Below are 21,746 nucleotides of genomic sequence, written 5' to 3' on the forward strand. Positions count from 1 at the left end.
CCTCCACCAAATTCCAATAACATTTCTTTAGTACCATTGTCATGGGTTAGTCATTTCTTTTATTTACAAATGGAGTTTCTTCAAATTGACTGTGAAATCCCTAAGGGCAGGATTTGTTTTGAGTATTTCCAGGCTTTTCCTCAGTGGGTCTAAGCAATGTGTTCTGCCTGATAAATAATTATGTATTTCTTCATTTAGCAATTACTTGATATTGGTTGGAAAAGGCATCTGCATAATATTTTTAATAGGATAAGTTTTTTGTGCTAGAGTTCTAGTTACACTAAGAATGAATAATTATAAAAGCTATGCAGAAGCTAGAAAATGTTTCTGATAAGGTTACAAATAAAAAGCAGGTACTATACTAAACTGAGGCTATGTTTCACTACAATTATGTAAAAATATTAAGAATAAGCATGGAAAGGTAAGATTAAGGCAAATATATTTTGAAGGGCTTAAAATTTATTCATTCATTATTCTGGTGCAATAAATAAAAGTGAAAGAAAAGTTGTAATAGTTAACATTTTATTGACCGCTTATTATTCTTAGTAACTTCACAGATTATCAAAAACTTAATCATCACTATAAGCCCATGAGCTAGGTATTATTATCTTATCCATTTTTTTCAGATAAAATGAACAGAATGATTAAGAAACTTGTTCAAGGTCCACAGCTAGGAAGTGGCAGCTGTGGTTTTTGTCCAAGTATTTTAGGTGTCAGAGACCACACTCATCACCTCTGTGTAATCTGCCTCATTATAATAACATTCATTATACTATCATGATGATAAATATGAACTTAAGAAATTAATATTCTCAGAAATTGTAAGACCATGAACCAATATCAAATGATTTCTCTGCCTCTTTTTTGTTTTGTTTTGTTTGTTTTTGTTGTTGTTGTTTTGTCTTTTTGCCTTTTCTGGGGCCGCTCCTTTGGCATATGGAGGTTCCCAGGCTAGGGGTCCAATCGGAGCCGTAGCCACCGGTCTTCACTAGAGCCACAGCAATGCAGGATCCAAGCCGCATCTGCTACCTACACCACAGCTCAGGACAATGCTGGATCATTAACCCACTGAGCAAGGGCAGGGACCGAATCCTCAACCTCATGGTTCCTAGTCGGATTCGTTAACCACTGAGCCACGATGGGAACTCCTCTCTGCCTCTTATTTTCTCTCTCTTCCTACTTTTTTTTTTTTTTTTGTCAGGGTCTGCAATACGGAAGTTCCCAGCCCAGGGATCAAACGCCTGCCCCACCAGTGATAATGCTGGATCCTTAACCTGCTGAACCACCAGGAAACTCCTCTGATTTTTCTAAATGATGAAAATAATCATGGCAGGGGCACTATCCTAATTGTATCCCCAGCATTTTGCAAAGAGCCTAGAACAGAATTGACCCAAATGATGTTGGTTAAATGAATGAATGAATGATAACATGATAATGATGATATATTCTTTATATTTTATGTTATCTGACACCTTTAATTAAGTAGCTCATAATTTTTCAAGAGTCATAAAGTAACGATGAGGTTGAAACACTTTGCCATAGATAAACATTTAATTCAATGACCAAGGTAATTGAGATGCGGTCTGTTCCTAGTTTGTAAGATGCAGAAATAACTCAGATCAATAAAGGCATTGAGTTTTGGGTTTTTTGGCTTTTTTTTTTTTCCATTTGTCTTTTTTAGGGTCACACCCACGGCATATGGAGGTTCCCAGGCTAGGGGTTGAATGGGAGCTGTAGCTGCCAGCCTATACCACAGCCACAGCAACACAAGATTCGAGCTACGTCTGCGACCTACACCACAGCTCACGGCAACGTCAGAGCCTTAATCCACTGAGCAACAAGACCAGGGATTGAATTTGTGTCCTCATGAATACGAGTTGGGTTCGTTAAACACTGAGCCACAACATGAACTCCCATTGAGATTTTTAAAAAGCAAACTGAAGTTTTAGGGCGTACTGGATTGTAACTAGAAAGTTAGTGGGTCCCCGATTCTCTTGGGAGATCAGAAACCCTCCAATGACGTCCTGGGCTGCCCAGTAGGTTCTTAGACTGTGTCTTTCTTCTCTCAGCATCTATTCCATTCTCTGACACCCTGTGAACAATGATAGGCATGATACTCTGTATTTCTCTTTTCCATCTCAATGGTACTTAAACTGTTCTTTTTAAAGTTATGTTTTCTCTGCTGCCCTGCAGGGGGCGCCATAGTGAGTTGGAAACTGTTTAAAGAGGGTCTGAGGTCCCCATTGTGGATTCATGCAGCAGGGTTTTCTCTTAACCCATTGTACACACCGGGATTCTTCTGATCTTAGATGGACGATTGTTGCTGGGGGGAAAAAGTTTGAAAACCTTTGGGCAGCCTCTGCTTGTTCTATTTTCTTATCTCTTTGCTTTTATTTTCTATTTTCTATTTGCTTTTATTTTCTATTTTCTTACCTCTTTGCTTTTCAAAGTCCTCACTCAGCTAAATAAATCCTTCATCCATTGAGATGACCTCTCAGATTTCATTACAGGATTTTAATCTAAATATATTTTTGGTTTCACCATCCACTGCTCCATAGCTTATGCTCTTGGTATTTTTTAATTCATATTTTGAATGAAGTAATGCAAGGAACACAGTTATTTTTCAATTTTTAACATATTGTTTCACTGCTCTTTAAGTTCTTTTCTTTAGTCCCATAAGCTGTAATTGCAGAGGGCAAAGCTTGGCTGGCTGTCTTGAAAGTACCCTGGGTGTGGCAGACATCCTGATTTCTGTGTCATGGAAGTACTTTTTAGAGCTGAATTAACTTTAACACATGAGTCTGTGTATTAGATGACAATTTTCTCCTAATGCAATATTAGTCTATTTTGGGGAGAAAAGGCAAAGCAGTGTGTACCAAAAAGTGTCAAGCAAGGTTAAAATAGTAACATTACAGAAACTTTGGAAGGGGAGAAATTTTTCCTTCACAAATCCTGCTGATACACAAATGAGTGATGGTACAACTATCAACTGAGTGTCCCTATTTCTTGAGTGTTATTAGCTTTCTTATCTCTATTTTTCTTGGAAGAAAGTAATCATTTATCATTAAATAAAATCAAGCATTTTTAATTCAGACAATTTTAGAATGTTGTTGCAGCTAGATATTTTACACACTAGAGTAAATGGGATGCATTCCTCCACATAGTAAAAATAGAATTGTTTTTGCGAAAAGAAGATCATCTGAAGTCCCTAGATCATTTAGTACAAGGCATATTATCAGGAATTAAAGATCCTGAACAAACTATTTGTGAAAAATCCTAGTTACCTCATTCCTGTTATTATACAATTTGTAGAGCTATTGTCCCATGGATTCTTGGGACCACAATGGATTTTCAGGGAGTCAGGGAATCACCTAAAATGCTATGACTGATTCATGTATTTATGAGTAATTTTTTTCCTGGGGAAATAGTGTATGGTTTTTATCAGAATCTTAAGGAAGTCTATGACTCAGAAGAAACTTAAGCATGTTAGCAATCATTCCACTGATTCTTTGGTACATTTTGAGGGGGATGTTTGCAGTTGACTTTTCCAACTAATCACTCTCCCCAAAATTTTTCAAGGAGAGCCACAATTTTCTTTTTTGTCTTTTTAGGGCCGCACCTGCGGCATATGGAAGTTCCCAGTCTAGGGGTTGAATAGGAGCTGTAGCTTCTGGCCTACACCACAGCCACAGCAAGAGGGATGAATCAGAGCCACATCTGTGACCTACACCACAGCTCATGGAAACACCAGATCGTTAACCCACTGAATGAGGCCAGAGATCGAACCTGTCTCCTCATGGATACTTGTCGGGTTCATCACCACTGGGCCACAACCAGAACTCCAAGAGCCACCATTTTTATTTGAGGATTTATTTCCCACTATTTTCGGTCTATGCCTGAAACTAGTTTCACCTGTGGCTAGAGCCAATGTCCTGCCATTTTGTTTAAGAGAATTTTAGGTTGGAGTCTGTAACTTGCAATTAAGATCCCCAAAATCTTGTTTATCATCCATAACTTTGTCCTCAGTTACTTGGCTTTACTTTTTTCAGACAAGACCAACAGTTGGCTGCAGACAAGACCAAAGCTTGGCCAGTAGAAGTGGCTCTGCCTTCCATTTGCTGGGACAGCTTATAGAAGGGAAACACCAACAAGTCCCCATTCGTTGATTTTGTCATCATCAGTATTTTGCCTTTTTTGCTCCCATCCTAACCTCTCCTCGGTGGGTATGGCTGCTTATTTGCCATTGCAGACTTAACATGACCTCTTCCTGGAAAGTGAGAGGTCACTTTTTCCTTCCTTTTCTGGTGCGTTCTTCTGGATACTATCAAATCCCCCCCCCCTCACCCCCTCGCCCCCTGCCCCCAGCTTCTTGCCTCAGGAAAGAAAGATTCTTAAACAAGGATTGTGAAATTCAACTCCTGTTCTACAGACTAATTTTTCACTAATACTCTTTGGGAGAAACAAAGGTCATTGCCAGTAACATAGGAACAAAGCAGTGGCCATTACCCCTCAATGACAGTATTTACACCTTCTTTATGAGAACACTTCTATTCTGAGGGACTTAGCCCAACTATTCTGTAAAGGCTTGTTTCCCTTTTTACACTTTATTGTGGGAAATTTTATACATTCTGAAAAGGACATGGAATTGGCATGTGATTAGTATGGAGTAGCAGCAGATTAAACTCTCCCACTGAAACAACCAGAAAAAGATAAACTAAGTAAATCAGGCTTTGGAAGGTATCATTGAGCTGTAGAACCAACAAGGATGAAATGAATTGAAATTATGAAGAGATGATAGCCTTCAAAAGTAAACCGAGGACAGTCAGATATTTTCTCTCTGGCGAAGTGTTTAAAAATTCTGAGCATGGGCTGAAGCTAAAATTTAGAATGCCCAGAGGGTTTTACAGAAGGAAAGAAAGTGCAGCAAAGCTTTTAGTGGTTACACGGGGCTAAGAGTAATAAGTTGGAGAATTAAGGGGTTCCACTACATGGTAAATTTCCCCAGGGGCCATTTTCTGAGTTCTAGATTTGTACAGAAGGCTGAGGAAAAATGTAGAAATACTTCTAAAAGGCAGACTGGGAGCCTGGATTGTTTCTCTGCCTACAAACAGCAGCCAGTATTCCTTGAGATCCTTGACAAAATGTAAAGCTATATGGAGTAAAGATCTAAAAAGATCATCCAAAAAGCTCCGAAGGCAGAAATAAACCTCCTACAATGTTTCAAGAATAAGGAGGCAAACACACACACACACCAACAAAACAAAACAAAACAAAACTCAATGAATATCCCGGAAAAGGACATGCCTTAAAAAAAATGTGAATCAGACCTAGAATGAGTCTTAGGAAAACTGCAACCCAACCCTGACTCAGCACAATCCTTGACTGAATCGAGATATTCACTCCTTCTCCCTCTTCTCCTAAGAAGGAAATATGGGAAATGACATCAGAGCCTTCATGGTCCTTTAACACTAGAGCCTATATGATTCTTTACTGTCCTTTTACTCTCATATGTAATCAACAACTACTAGACAGAGAGCTGCTCTGTGAATGATCCCAATATTGGGGTTAATAGACAAGGACATTTAAATCCCATCAGCAATATTAAGACAAAGTATTGTGCAAAAACATAGGTATGCTGAAGGGGAGGACTCAATAGAAAATCCAGAAATAAACCTACAGATACTTAGGCAATTGCTTTATGGCAAATAGCAGTGCACTAGACAAACAGTTTTTAAATAACAGTGCTGGGTTTATCAGATGTTCATATGAGGGACTAGTGTACTTTGACTTCCAGCTTCACACTCTATAGAAAATCAAGTCCATATGGATTGGAGATCTATATGTGACAGGTCAAGTGTCAAAGCTTTTAGAAAGAATATAAGAAGTCGTCTTTGTGATTTGGGTTGTTCAAAATACCACACCAAAAAAGCATTAAAGATAAAGGGAAAAGTTGATAAAGTGGATTATGTTAAAATAAAAGAGTTTCTGTGTATCAAAAGACACCTCTAAAAAAGTGTGAAGACAACCCACAGAGTGAGGAATATATTCTCTTCAATATATCTGAAAAAAGACTCTTATCCAGGACCTATAAAGAACTCTTACCAATCAATAAGAAAAACATAGACATACCAAAAATACTTTAGTAAAATAGTTTATATATACATCACAAAAGAGGCTATCCCAATAGCCAGTAAACCTATACTAAAATGCTCAACCTCATTCTTTTCAAGGAATTGCAAATTCAACCACAACATGATATTACAGTACTCCTGCCATAAAAAAAAAAAAAAAAAAGAGAACAAAAATACTAAGTGTGGATAAACCAGAGTCCTTCTACAAAGCAGGTATGAATATAAAATGGTTTAATCTCTCTGGAAGACAGTTTACTGGTATCTATAACTGGCAATACATACCTATGACCTAGTTGTTTTTATCAACAACAAATATGCTCAACAACCAAAATATGAAAATATATTCATCAAAGGACATGATATAGAATTATTATAGTGGCATAGTCCGTAACAACAAAAAACCCTGAAAATTCCAAATGGCAGTCAGTAGTAGAATGGATCAGTACATGGTGGTATTTTATTCATATACTGGAATATATGCAGCACTGAGAATGAATGACTTATAACTATGTAAAAAAATTCTAAAATTTTTTTTCCTAATCTTGAATGAAAAACCAAGGCATATATGAGTGTTCCATTCGTATAAACAGAAGCCAGGATGGTGATCACCAGAGGAAAAGTGGAGGATATTAGTAAGAGGGGCACCAATGGGGTCTTCTGAGGTTCTGGTAATATTTCTTCCTTCATCGGAATGCCAGGTACCCAGGTATGTTCAATTCATGAAAATTGAGATTTCCCTTACAAAGTTTTTTAAAAGTAGACAAAACAGTATAATGAGCCATCATGTAACCATGTGATTATATTCAGCTGCAATGATCAGCTTATGACTAATTTAGTCTCCAATATATTCCCACTTCCCACTTCCCATATTCTTTTAAAGCAAATGCCAGACGTTATACCATTCATTTCACCTGTAAATATTTTAGTTTAGATCCCTAAATCACAAGGACTCTTTAAAAAACAGAGCTACAATAACAAAGTATACTAAAAATTGGCAGTAAGCCCTTGATATTACAAAAAATGAAGTCAGCATTCAAGTTTCCAAGCAGAGTGTTTAGCTGAAGGTCAAGGTCCTGGAAGTTCACTCTTCTTGAAGTCCATTCAGTATGGGATCTGATTTCCATATGGTTTTCCTGACATTCTTTTCATGTTAGTTCAACCCTATGAATATCTGTATACATATAAGCAAGTTTAATTAGTTACTAATGGTTTGTTTAATGAGTAAATGACAGTATTTCCTGAATGGTAGATGCACACACACGACACACACACACACACATGCACACAAACACATTTAAACTCTGTTTAACATGCGCCCCCCCCCCATGGATCTTTATGATAATTTTCTAGTTTTTTTAAAAAATGTTTTTACAGCATTCTATTTGCAGAATGATACATGCAAACAAGTACAGATGAATTGCTTTTTAAAAATCAGTATCTGAATTTACGATTATAAGAAGGCTCATAAGATAATTAAGGCAGAAAATGGAAATGTTGCTTTCCTTAGCAAATTATAACTTTGTGGATTCCTGTGATGTATAATAATACACAGGCCATGTTTATTGTTGTGGTTTAGACATTTATATAAGAGAATTATGGTGCTTCTTGAATACAGGATGTTTACACCAGTGATGCTCTCCTTTATGATGGCGAAAGGAATTTATATTACCAGGACCTTTATTTACCCAACATGACTTGGTGTCAGGAGCCTTGAGTCATCATAGAGGAAGTTGGCCTAAGCCTGTGAAATGTAGTGGTGCTTTCCTGGATAATTTCTCAGTGAATAAACTTTTATGGTGACAGAAGCACAGGGGAAAGGGTAATGGTAAGGGCGTTTTGATGTTGTTTTGTTTTTGGAATGAGTTGCTAGTACTTTTCCTGTGTCAGTGAGAAATTGGAAGAGGCTATGTATTCAAAGGTATGATCTTCTGCTTTATAATAAAAAATACATATTTGGTCTCTTTCCCCTTTTCTGGCACGGAGTTTGTAAAACCACTGGAATTTCCTAAGTGGTGAGAGCTATAAAGGTATCTTTTGTGTTGTTAATGTGGCCTTCGGAAAGCAGGTAGGTAACTTAAGGATGGGGGTTTATTGTCAGTAGAGCCAACCCAGTGACCAGAGGGTTTAAGACTTTCACTCTGTTGACCCTCAGGGAGAAGAGAGGAGATTGAGTTCAGTTGCCAATAGGCAATGATTTAAACCATCATGGTTATCAATGAAGCATCCAGTAAAATCCAAAAGGAGAAGGTTCAGGAGCACATGGAGATTTGTGGAGAGTCTGGAGAGGGCACAGAAGCACCATGTCCTTTCCCCATAACCTTGGCTTATGCATATCTTCATCTGGATGTTCCTAAGTTATATCCTTTTGTAGTAAATTGGTAATCCAGTAAACAGAATGTTCCTCTATTCTGTGAGCTGCTCTAGCAAATTGATCGACTTTGAGGAGAGGGTTGTAGGAACCCCTGATTTATAACAAGTTGGAAGTACAGATAACAACCTGGACTTGTGACTGGCATCTGAAGTCCAAGGAGGAGGTCATTGGAACCTCTAGTCTGCACCTGGTTGGTCAGAAGCCCAGTGACAACTTGGATTTGCTACTGGCATCAGAAATGTGGATGGGGGCAGTATGGAGGGACTGAGCCCCTAAGCTATGGAATCTGATTCTATTTCCAGGTAGCTAGTGTCAGAATTGAATTGAATTGAATTGTAGAACACACTAATGGTGTCTAGAGAATTGTTTGTTAGTGTGTTAAAACCTATTCTACCAAACATTGAAATTGGATTCCAAAATCTAAAGAGAGGTGCTATTTTTAATTGCAAGGAATAGAAAATCTCTATTGTGATATTAACAAAAGTACAGGATAAAGCAATTCCAAGGTAAAGCCAATTCAATAATAGTGTCACAGACACAGATTCTGTCCATCCTTTGGTACCATTCTTAGCATGCCAGCTTCCATTCTCATGCAGTTTGCCTCATGTCACAAAATAAATTGCCACAGCTCCAGGCATTAAATCCTCATATGACAATGACCAAAGCTAAAAAAAAAAAAAAAAGGAGGTAGGCAGAAAGAAAAAGGGCTTTCATATGGTCCTCTCCTTCAATCAAAGAGTAAAATTATTCTCAGAAGTCCATCCTGGAGTTCCCATCGTGGCTCAGTGGTTAACAAATCCGACTAGGAACCTTGATGTTTCAGGTTCAATCACTGACCTGGCTCAGTGGGTTAAGGATCCGGTGTTGCCGTGAGCTGTGGTGTAGGTTGCATATGTGGCTCTGGCATAGACCAGTGGCTACAGCTCCAATTAGACCCCTAGCCTGGGAACCTCCATATGCCGTGGGTGTGGCCCTAGAAAAGACCAAAAAAAAGAAAGGAAGAAGTCCATCCCCTCACTGTCCTTCCCCTAGCCAACCTCCTCAGGTCTCATGTTCCACTTGTTCATATCCAAACCAGTCAATGGCAAAGTGAACCAGAATATCATAATTAGTTTAGACCTATTATGGTTTAGTCCCTGAAGCTTATCAAACAAAACCCAGCATTATCAAAGAAAAAGATGGAATGGAATTGAGGTAGGCAAGGAACAACATCTGTCCTGGGTTCCATTGTGGTTGTCTGCCATGTGCCATTTTGAACAAAAGTCTTCACATGAGAAGTTCCCCTCGTGACTCAGTGTTTAACAAACCCAACTAGTAACCATGAGGTTGCAGGTTCAATCCCTGGCCTCGCTCAGTGGGTTAAGTATCCGGCATTACCATGAGATGTGGTGTAGGTTGAGGATGTGGCTTGGATCCCACGTTGCTTGTGGCTGTGGTATAGGCCAACAGCTATAATATTGGACCCCTAGCTGGGGAATCTCCATATGCCTCGGGTGTGGCCCTAAAAAGACAAAAGACCAAAAAAAAAAGTCTTCAAGTGAGTTTTCCAACTTTCTGTTCTTCGACATATGTTATATGCCAGATGTAGGACAACAGAAGTCTACATGAAAAGTAAGAAAGACAAATAAAAACAACTCATTTCCTAATACTTTTGGTGCACAGACATAACAACCCTCTCTCTCTCTCTCTCTCTCTCTGTCTAGGAGAGAGAAGGCTTATAAGTCTTGTCACTTTAGCAAACTTGCTCTAGATAAATGTGTAGGTTGGGATGAGGATAATATTTGATCAAATATTCAGTCCTACAATAACCCTATAAAGAATCAGTAGAAAGGAGTGCTAATAGATGCATGCAATTTCATCACCACCACAAAAAAAACAATTAAAAGCATATTTACCTCTGATATTTCATTTTTATACACCAGATCACCAAGTAATTTTCCAGAAATCAAAATAAAATACCACTGTACAAAATGTATCAAAGAATTCCAAAAGAACCACCGAAAGAAGGAAAAACATCAACAAATGAAGATGGAAATTTTATCGTGATTACTATTCTGGAACAAACACATCTGAGTTTATCTTCTCCCCAAATATTTATTTCATTTGCTAAGATAGCTTTACTGCTGTTTCAAGTTGTTCTTGTGACTGGACACCCTTGTGACCAGGCAGAAACACTGTACAACAGTGATGAGGCAACTTTACAGAAAATCAGGCAACATTTGGTAATATAAACACCTGATCTATTAATCATAATGGAAGATTAACATCTGTGCAGGAAGAAAAGCAGCTGTTCAGTGAGCACCAAAATCTGAGGCATGCAGTGCAGTACCAAGGTGCTTTTGTACCTGTGGCTGGCCAGATTGGCCAGCATCTTGTGGGGGTGTGGCCAATATGGGGAGCCGATTTTTGCTGTTTGAACAGTTGGATGAAACTGGCTCAGATTATTTCCATGAATGCCACTGGGATCCTCATTAAAGGGACTCACCTAAGGGAAAAGACAGAAATCTGGGAATGCAGGCTATAGGAGAAAAAGTGAAAGGAAGATAAGACAAGTGTTGGACTTCAGGGCCCCTTCAAGGAGATTGAACTTAAAACCTCTGGACAAGAATTACCAGACCCTTATCACCCCCCACCATCTCATCGTAATGCCTCCTCCCCAGGCTTGAGCAACCTGGCCTACTCCTTCCTACCTCCTACTAGAAAAGGTATGTAACCCACTCCTTACCCTGCCCCTATAGGGGTTTTATAAGCCCCCCAACCAACCAGAAATTGTATGGTAAGACCCCTCTTTTCCCAACCAAACTGCAGGTCAGCAGGTGTATCATAAGACCTCTCCTTTCCCTGGGTTATAAAAACAGACATGACCACATGCCCAAGTTGGCTTTCCCTGATCATCAGGAAGTCATCCCACTGCCCTAGCAGCATCTCATCTCAATAAACTCTTCTTTCTCTTCACCTCACTATGCTGGGAAATTCTTTTTTCTGACCCACGTGCACAGACCATGACAAAGAGGTAAACAGAGAATGACAGCTCCTGCTTTGTGGAGATTCTTGGGTGGTTTCTGGGCCTCCTTTAGATCCTGAGCTACTCTTTTGTACCACATCCTTTCTCCTCATTCAAAATGGCACCACATAAAAAGCCAATGGATTGCACCCACATGGTGTGGTCCAGGTGGTTTGCTCCAGGATTTCATTCTTGGCTCTCTCTCTCTGGTCCAGATACAACCCAAAGACCTTTTGGCTTGACCTGCACAGTATTTTTTTTTCTCCCTGTTTTTGCCCTACTCACTTGCCTTGAAAGGTGACTCTTGCAGGCTCCCTTGGTGTTGGCTGATGTGTGGGTTTGGTGAACAGAAGACAGCAGCAGAACATTGAAGAGAAGAAGTCACGGTGCTTCTCTCTTACTTATTCCTTCCTTCAGTGCTGTGTCTCCAGCAATAGCCTGGCTTCAGCCAGCAGTCCCTCCTCCAGCACTCCAGCTCCCAGCAGGCTCTGGTTATTTCTTTTCCTTTGGCTTCAGCCCCATCGGCCTGTAATGCTTCCCACCCACTGCATTGTTGCCGGCCCATGAAGCCTCAGCATTGTTCATTCTCTTGGGCTAACCAGCCTTTGCTAGAAGGCTATACTTTTGAAATCATCTGGAGTAATACTGCTTCCTTCTGAAACCCTGACGTTATAGTCGCTATCTCCTAAAATTGGGAAAATACTGCAAGAAAATCAGAAGATATGATAATACCAGGCCGTATTACCACAAAACAATTGTTTAGAGCAGAACAACAATTACACCTTTTAGACTTGTGCTTCCCATATTTTAGAGTGCCTGAGTATCAGTTGGGAATCCTGTTAACATGAATATTGGGTATAGTAGCCCTGGGGCTGGGACTGAGATTCTGCATTTCTAACAAGCTTTTATGTAATGTCAGTGTAGAGAGTCCATGGACCACATTTGGGGTAGCAGGATTTTACATGGGACTTAGTCTTCCAAATTTGCCATGCTCATTTAGATGACTCATTTGTACAGTATTTTTTCTTTCTCCACCAGTCCCCACTCATTTATGATACTAGTCTGCCTGGCAGTCTTAGCTTTACTTATTCATTTGGGTTGATTTCATTTACTCTGATGGTCTCAACTGTACCTTGAGCTCAGACTTTTCTCTTGATCCTCAGATGGCTAATACCCCACACCACCCAGAAACATTAATCTCAGAAAGACATCCCCTTTCACCTACCCACATTTTGAATGGCTCACACTTCTGCTGTTTCTATCTCCTATAAATCTTTCCTACTCATCAGTGTTTGCTATTGCCATTTGCATTTCTACTGCCCCCAATCAGGTTCTTAATATCCCTGCCTGTTAGGACCACCTAACTGGTTCCCCATCTTTAGGTCTTGTGCTATCCAACCCATTCCTCACACAAGCAGATTGATTTTCTAAGAAGCAAACTGAAAGTTGCTCTACTTGGTGTCTCACACAATATATAAGGTGAGATAAAGGCTTTAATACTCTCACTGCTATTTACCTAGGCAGCCACTCTCCTCTTAGTTGTTGTTGGCATCCAGTTGTGGCATTTATTTTTTTAAAAAAATTTTTATTATAGTTGATTTACAATGTGCTGTCAATTTCTGCTGTACAACAAAGCGACAAGTTTTATATATATACATAAATATAAATAAATATACACATACATACATTCTTTTTCTTACATTATCCTCCACCATGTTTCATTACAAGTAATTAGATATAGTTCCCTGTGCTATATAGCAGGATTTCATTGCTTATCCACCCCAAGTGCATTAGTTTCCATCTATTAACCCAAGATCTCAGTCCACGCCACTTCCTCCCCATACCCCTTGGCATCCACAAGTCTGTTCTCCATGACCATGAGGTTTTCTTTCTTTATTTCTTTTTTTGCTTGTTTGTTTTGTTTTGTTTTTCTGTAGATAGGTTTGGTTTTATGCTCCAAGAGCATCAGCCAACTTATACAGACTTTCAGGTACTCAAGTCTTTATCCCTGCTGTTTCTTCTCCACTATCTGTTGGTCCCTATAAACACACCTAACTGCTTTTCTCTCTTGGAGAAGGTCTTCAAGCCAGAAACCATGTCTTTCTTTTTTGTATCTCTAGCATCAAGCCTAGATGGTCTTCAACAAGTGTCAATTGAATGAATATATCATTTAAAATAGGAAATTAATGTTTAGTGATGTATTCACTCAGATACTTTATTTCAATTTGTACACTGAGATTTATTTTAAATGTTGTTAGATGTAGAAGAAAACTGTAATATTTATCCTGATGTTTCTGACAGTAGTGAAGTTATTTTTAAGGAAAGGAGGTGATGATATTCACCTTGGCTCTCAATTTAGCCTTTATTAAAGATTAACTGGTTGTCGCCCTTGGGTCTGTGCTTGGAACCTGCCAATGAGGGTGAGACACAGTGTGTCCAATATCAGCCCTAATTTGAATTGACTCTGTACTGGACTGAGCAAGAATGCAATTTTACTTTGTTTCATTTTCTTAAACTACAACACAGGAAATTTATATCTGGAAGGATCTGCTCTTGGGCAGATAAATTGTCTGGAAGTATTTATTGAGCATAGTAGGATGAATCAGGCTACCAAGTTTCAGTGTTTACAGATGAAAATAACAATTACAGGAGTAGAGTGATGGAGGGAGTAGGTGGGGCGATTTGTGATGCGTGGAGATTACTAACTCTTAGAGGTGACAACCAAAGATGTTAGGGACTCTGTGTCCCTGATAGTCCTTAACAGTCCTAGACATGGACTCTAGGAAAGTCACTCCATCACTCTATGCTTAAGCTTCCTCATTTGTGAAAGGGAGGAAATAAAGGACCTACTTTCATAAGCTGCCATGAGCATGCAATGAGATGATAAGCGTAAAGCACTTAAATGAGATAATAAGTATGAAAACTGTTGGCCATCAATATAGTGAATACTGTCCAGTAATTACACTAAGTATCTTGTTGATTCTGGAATAAAAAGGAAGCATTAGTTCTCTTTTATTAGAGTGATTTGATTTTTAAAAATTACTCCATAGTCATTTCCTCAGTGATTTCTCTTATCCCCAAGAACCACAATGAAGCACCTTTGACTTTAGAAGAATCCAAAAGAGTCTAAGATGTAATGTTTCTCCACCTGAAAGCCTCATAGTGTTCTGTCTTGTACTGTGCTCTAATGGTTTCTCCTATTACTGAAATGATCATCAGCATAGTAAATATTTTGTAATGCTGTTTATAAAACCCAGATAATTATGCTACAAGGCACTTTGTAGTTTAATAAGCATTTTTCTCATACACTGTCTAATTTGTTTCTAACATAACTCTAGTGGAGCTGGCTTTACTATCTTTATTTATTTATTTACTTATCTACTTTTTTAGGGGTGTACCTGCAGCATATGGAAGTTCCTGGGTCAAATAAGAACCACAGCTGCCAGCCTACACCACAGCCAAAGCATCTGCGATCCAAGCCACGTGTGGGACCTACACCCATGCCAGATCCCGAACCCACTGAGCAAGGCCAGGGATTGAACCTGCATCCTCATGAATACGAATTAGGTTAGTAACCAGCTAAGCCACAACAGGAACTCCTTGGCTTTACTATTTTCATTTTGTGCATAAGAGATCAAAAATTCAGAGAAACTCCATGACCAACTTAAGGTTACCAAATTGCCAGATGGTAGGTCAGAACTCAAACTTTGATCTTCTTACTTCAAATTCCATGTCATTATACAACATGGTGTTCTCCCAACTTGCAAAAGATTGGTTCAGCAGAGCATTTGTGGAATCTTCTATGGGTAGATGGTATTTTGGCTGTGAGATTGCTGATTTCCTTTTGAGGCCATAGACCAGTTTTGTAGTGTTCTCTCTATTGGTCTATAGTTGTTTCACTTTCTATATGAAATTATTGTATTTACTTCATCCCTGGTGAGTCCACAGAAAAAAACCCAAATGTGAAATACAGTTTACTTTTTTCCCTTGTAATAGTATATCATATTACAAATTTAAAATAAATAAGGGCTTTGCTTCCTGTAGAGAGCCTTCCCTGAGCAGCCTCCTACCCATAGCTGTGGTTCCTCAGCTCCTGCAGAAGAACTATCGACAAATACCAACAAATACGCTTCCTCTTCCTTATAGGCACTACATTTCCCAGCCTCCCTTGCAGTTGTTATGGTCACATGGCCACAGTGGGCCTGGCCCAAAACTATGCACCTAGAGTTAGTTGCTCCAGGGTTTTTTCTCTTTCTGTGGTTCCATACACAAAGACAAGGCAGCAAGGGAAGTCATGAGATGAAGTTGGCAAATTCACTATTTGGCAGGATCCTTAGTCTCTGAATCATGACTTGAAAAGGAGTTTCTGGCTGATTAGAAATACCTGGTTTGGACTTTGCATGCTTGAGGTACCAACTCTCTTTTTTTTTTTTTTTTTTTTTTTTTTGTCTTTTTGCTATTTCTTGGGCCACTCCTACGGCATATGGAGTTTCCCAGGCTAGGGGTCGAATCGGAGCCGTAGCCACAGGCCTATGCTAGAGCCACAGCAATGTGGGATCCGAGACACATTTGCAACCTACACCACAGCTCACGGCAATGCCGGATCGTCAACCCACTGAGCAAGGGCAGGGACCGAACCCACAGCCTCATGGTTCCTAGTCGGATTCGTCAACCACTGCACCATGACGGGAACTCCAAGGTACCAACTCTTATTCCCGTATTTTGCCTATGCTAACACTCTGTATACTCAGGTACAAATACTTCTCTTTCTTTCCCATTAAGCTTGCAGCTCCTTGGGAGATCCTAATATACTACCTAGTGTATAGTTACTCCTTAATAAATGTTTCTGAATTAATAATTGAACGAATGCATAAAAACACATTAGAGACAGAAAACAGAGAACACATCAGATGGAATATTTCCAATTAAATTGTCATATTTGAAGTTCAAAACTAGCTTAACTTAAACATTCCAGCTTTCACAGATTACCTTGTTAATTACTCTCTTTAGAGATTTGTTTTTCTTTTGGAGTTTCCTGGTGGTCCATTGGTTACGACTCACCACTTTCACTGCTATGGCCCAGGTTCAATCCCTGGTCTGGTAATCATATTTTGGTAGACCAAGATATATGTTTACTGTTTGAGGCATTTGTCTTATTTTATTCTGGATAATTGTCTTGGATGTTCTGGATAATTTTCTCTGGGATAACTCAGTTTTGTCCCCAATTTACTAATATATCACAAACTTTAATATGTAAATGACAATGCTGCAATCCTTTATTGACTTTTCTGGGTGATCTCTCTTGTGTTCAGTAGAAAGATAGTTACTAGTTTCCCACAGAAGCTAGATAACTCTCCTAAGGCTACTACTTTTAACTAGTTTGATTCGTGATCTTACATTACAAGAGGTCATGGTCAGTGAGATAAACCTATAAGCCAAATATTAAGCAACTCCTTTTCAGTAGCCAGTAATCAAATTTCAAAGCCCAAACTATGAAAACTTAGTGTTCACCCATTAGTTATATAAAGTAGTCTAATAAAAAGGCATAATATTGACTCCTAGAATGAACCACCCCTTGTATAATTATATGGGACTATAAAAGTGGGTGCAACCTATTTACTGTGTAAGAAAAGGATCAGCTCTCTACTTAGATATCTATGCGTGTGTAACATCAGAAACAGGATGTCAATCTCCATGAATAAAGGTAAGCATAATTTTTATTCAATATCTTGTTATGTTCATATTTTAAAGGATAATGCATATATTTTAGGTGTTATATGAGTCCAGGTGTCTGTTATAAAAATTAACATAATAGTTATTTCTATTTGAAAGGCTCATTTGTGTTTCAGTTGTCAGAAATATAAGTTCTCATTCTATTTTATTTATTTATTTTATTTTATTTTCCCACTGTACAGCAAGGGGATCAAGTTATCCTTACATGTATACATTTTTTTCCCCACCCTTTGTTCTGTTGCAACATGAGTATCTAGACATAATTCTCAATGCTACTCAGCAGGATCTCCTTCTAAATCTATTCTAAGTTCTCATTTTATATTTGATGTTACTTGGTTTCAATCTGTCTTAGTTCCCAATATGAATTAGATGAAATAAAATATTTATTTTTACATAGAATTTTATTTGAATTGTTTGAGCTCCGCTTATCCAAAATTCACCAAGAGGCTTACGAATTAGGAACCTATAAAGTTTTTTTTCTTCATAGACTGAGAGAAGTTAATATAGCCATGAAACAATAAACAAGGATATCTCTATATATTGAAGACAGACTTTGAACTACAGATATTATTTTTATTAAGTGCTTGAGAGAAATTCAATAAAACATTTTCACATATTAATTTAGAATATACTTGTGCTCAAAAGTTTCCATATATAATAAAGTTATTAAGGTAAATAGCAGAGGTGTTTTTCTTTGTATTTTTACTGCCCCAGTCTATAGTGATCTTGGTATAAATTAATTAAATGTATAGGAAACAAAGTTGTACCATAGAGGCTTTTTATAATCAGTGGAGAGATTCAATTGTACTTTTGATCCTATAAAGTAATACTACTACCATGAGAAATCTTCGAGTATCTCACTCACTGGCAGATACCATGGAAATATATTTTAAATCTTGGCTGTTACTTCAATAGTGAGAAATAAAAATTCACAACTTAAAAATCAATTCCACCATCTGATTAAGTTATGGGATACAATTTTTAGGAATTGAATACAAATAAAATAAATTTATATTCCTTAACTTTATTCTTAAGTTTCAAATACTATTTGCCATAATACAATTGACTCAGGATTTTCTTGTCTAGGGGGCAACTTAATTAGCTTTGTTTAATGTCTCACCAAAAGAGACAATCTTTTGCGTTTTTATTAATTGTTCCAATAATCTATCTAGACCATGGTTGCCAAGGGCCCCAGAATGGTGGTGGTTTGGACACTGTGTGTCTATCATTTGGTCCTTTGGGAAGGAGATAGGGCAGAATCTGCTTCAGGTTTCTCTGGATCAAAGTGTACTGCATTTCTCTGATGCCCTGGTTGCAAAGAGCATTTCATAGACATCTACAGTAGTATGTGTGTGTGCGTGTACACACACTTACACATGCACGGGTGTGTATAATTGATCTATGTATCTGTATGAAGGAAAACTTTCCATCTAGGAGCCAGTTGTCACTACACTAATGACACAGCCCAGTGAATAATAAAATCACATGAACATTAGCGTCTCCCCCTTCTTCCCAGACCCAATCTTTTTCCAATGTAACTTAACTATTTCAAGGTGTGCTATACAGAAAATGTCTCCTTTCCATAAAACTTGACAGAAACAAGAGATAATTTTTTTTGTCTTTTTTTTTTTTAATGGCCACATCTGCATCATGTGGAAGTTCCCGGGATGGGGTCGAATTGGAACTGCAGCTGCCGGCCTATGCCACAGCCACAGCAACGCCATATCCAAGCTGTCTGTGACCTTGATCATAGCTCATGGCAACACCAGACCTTTAACCCACTGAGTAGGCCAGGGATGGAACCCTCATCCTCATGGATACTGTTACCCCTTAGCCACAATGGGAACTCCAAGAGAATTTTGTTTTTAATTACAGAGAAAATAAAAGAAAATGATTGGATTAAGATAGTTGTCTGAGCACACGTCTACCTTCCTTCCCATCTGAGATCCTTTGGAAGAAAAAAACTGTTTATAGTAAGGAGAAAATCCAAACTGAAGTAGGAAAACAAAAAGCAATACCACTAACAGTTTGGAAATGTTAAAGAATTCTGTAATGATGGGAGGCAGACAAGACCAGACCTATGGAGATAAAAATAAAGGAAAAGGAGTTCCCATTGTGGCACAGTGGTTAATGAATCTGACTAGGAACCATGAGGTTGTGGGTTCAATCCCTGCCCTTGCTCAGTGGGTTAAGGATCCAGCGTTGCCGTGAGCTGTGGTGTAGGTTGCAGATGCGGCTCGGATCCCGCATTGCTGTGGCTGTGGCGTAGGCCGGTGGCTATGGCTCTGATTCAACCCCTAGCCTGGGAATCTCCATATGCCCCGGAAGCGGCCCTAGAAAAGGCAAAAAGACTAAATAAATAAATAAATAAATAAATAAAAAGGAAAAGACGTGTTAAAGGTAGGCAAAAGTATACTGTGATGGGAAGAATGATGGAAGAGGCAGTGACCACAGGAACACAGAGCTGGTCTTCAAGCATCCCCTACAGTGGTTATTATCTGCGGTCAGATTGAGGTTGGTTGGCATCCCTTCTCTCTCTGATTTGTTCTAAGCAGCAGGCAGCAATGGTGTTTGCTGTGTGCTAAAGCAGGGTGTGTGGAATGGACCCCTGAGGCAGGGCAATGGTCCAGGAGGACAGGAGCTGCCACGCCCAGAAGGGAAATTGAGGTACAGTCCTCCTAGTGGCACATATGGCCCCTCCTGCACAGTCATCAGAGACTGACTTTGGGGAATAGAAGAGGCAAGTGAAGAGAGAGATCCAATAAAAAAAATGAGTAGACAGGGGTTATTCGACATTGGAAAGAAAGTAACATTATAAGGAGAAAATGAGGTTAACAGGACAAGCCGATCTGGATTTTAGAATGAAATACAATAAAAATGTGAGAATATATTTCATTTACAGAGATGCAATCAGAGATTTTGAAATAAAAAAAAGTCTCTATGAAATTAAAATACTTGACAGAGGGACATAGATGATGAGCAAAAGAGTGAACTGGAAGATCAAGTTAAAGAAGTTCCCCATAATATAGTGTAAATGAACAAAGAAGTGAAAAAGAAATATGATAGTAAGCTTAAGATTTCCATGAGGGGAAAATAGATTGGGAAATTTGCACATGTACCCAGAAAAAATCAAAGAGAAAGAAGGTTTATAAACATCTATACACCCAGCTAGAAATAGACACTCAGCATCAATTCCTCCTTCTTTTGCCAGTAGTACTCTAATTTCTCTCAGGGTGATGGAAAATATCCTTTTCCCCATTCCCAGTCTATGCAATTTGGGTAAAGTTGTTTGGAGCTGACTCCATGAGGGTAGGTAGCTCAGCTCTAGATAATCATATCACTGTTTTTCCTGCCATGGTGACTGACTAAACGATGGAATTCATAACTCAATGAATGGCTTGAATTATGAATGAGCCAGTGGCATATCATGAAATTCTGTAGAGCTGGTAGAAAATTCAGTGATCATACTGATGGTCATAAACCTGGAAGATTTCAGCCAGGTGCTGCTTTATGTGAACCTTCAAATGGGTAGAGGAATTTCTCTTTATTAATGAAAAAAGAGGTAGGAGGAAAGAGAAACAGCTTTGATGACACTGAGTTCCAGATTGATCTATTTTACACTAGGATGACGTTACCGCAGGCCTTTTTAGTTCTGTGAGCCAGTTAATTCCACTGTTGGTTAAGCCAGTTTTGGTTGTGTCTTTCTATTATTTGCCATGAAAAGATGCCTAACCTTGTAGAAATAAATGATGATATTACATTACATGGAAGAAAATTTCCCAAAGCCAAAGAAATTTGCTAGATTAGAAGTAAACATCGAGTTCAGAACAAGGTAAACAAAAGAAATCCAGGAGTTCCCGTCGTGGCTCAGTGGTTAACGAATCTGACTAGGAACCATGGGGTTGCGGGTTCATTCCCTGGCCTTGCTCAGTGGGTTAAGGATACAGTGTTGCCGTGAGCTGTGGTGTGGGTCACAGACATGGCTTGGATCCCGAGTTGCTGTGGCTCTGGCATAGGCTAGAGGCTACAGCTCCGATTAGACCCCTAGCCTGGGAACCTCCATATGCCACAGGAGTGGCCCTAGAAAAGGCAAAAAAAAAACCCAAAAAACAAACAAACAAAAAAAGAAATCCCCATAATGGTGGAGTTGCATAATGGTGAAATTTCATAACATCAAAATAAGATAAAACTCCTAAAATATTGTAGAGAAAAAATTTAAAAATTTACCAAGAAGTGAGTGAGAAACAGATTGACACAAGATACTTCATCCTGGAGTTCCTGTTGTGGCTTAGCAGGTTACAAAGCTGACTAGTATCCATGAGGATATGGATTTGATCCCTGGGTGGGTTAAGGATCTGGCATTGCTATGGTCTGCGGTGTTTGTCACAGATGCAGCTTGGATCATGTGTTGCTGTGGCTATGGTGTAGGCTGTCAGTTGCAGCTCCAAATTGACCCCTAATCTGGGAATTTCCATATGCCACAGGTGCAGCCATAAAAAAAGCAAAA

General features: G+C 38.9%; 1 protein-coding gene across 29 annotated transcripts in view; it reads left to right on the forward strand.

Moving 5' to 3' along the window:
- The window catches only part of TRPA1 (transient receptor potential cation channel subfamily A member 1), a 253,695-nt gene that overhangs the window by 172,333 nt on the left and 59,616 nt on the right, over positions 1-21,746 (forward strand). The window contains exons 1-2 of one of the 29 annotated variants that reach the window (XM_001926115.5): positions 15,928-16,205; positions 17,069-17,210. The exons of 25 other annotated variants lie outside the window; for them this stretch is intronic. The gene's annotated coding sequence lies outside the window, so the exon portion shown is untranslated. Of the gene's footprint in view, positions 1-15,927; positions 17,211-21,746 lie in introns of those variants that run through there. 3 more of the 29 variants (XM_085022117.1, XM_085022107.1, XM_085022101.1) reach the window with 3 other exon arrangements.

The sequence above is a fragment of the Sus scrofa genome, chromosome 4 (genome assembly GCF_054392235.1).
Source record: "Sus scrofa isolate SSC_HxYL_T2T_F1_AM1 chromosome 4, Sscrofa_HxYL_maternal_Yorkshire_Landrace_v2.0, whole genome shotgun sequence".
Classification (NCBI taxonomy): Eukaryota; Metazoa; Chordata; class Mammalia; order Artiodactyla; family Suidae; genus Sus; species Sus scrofa.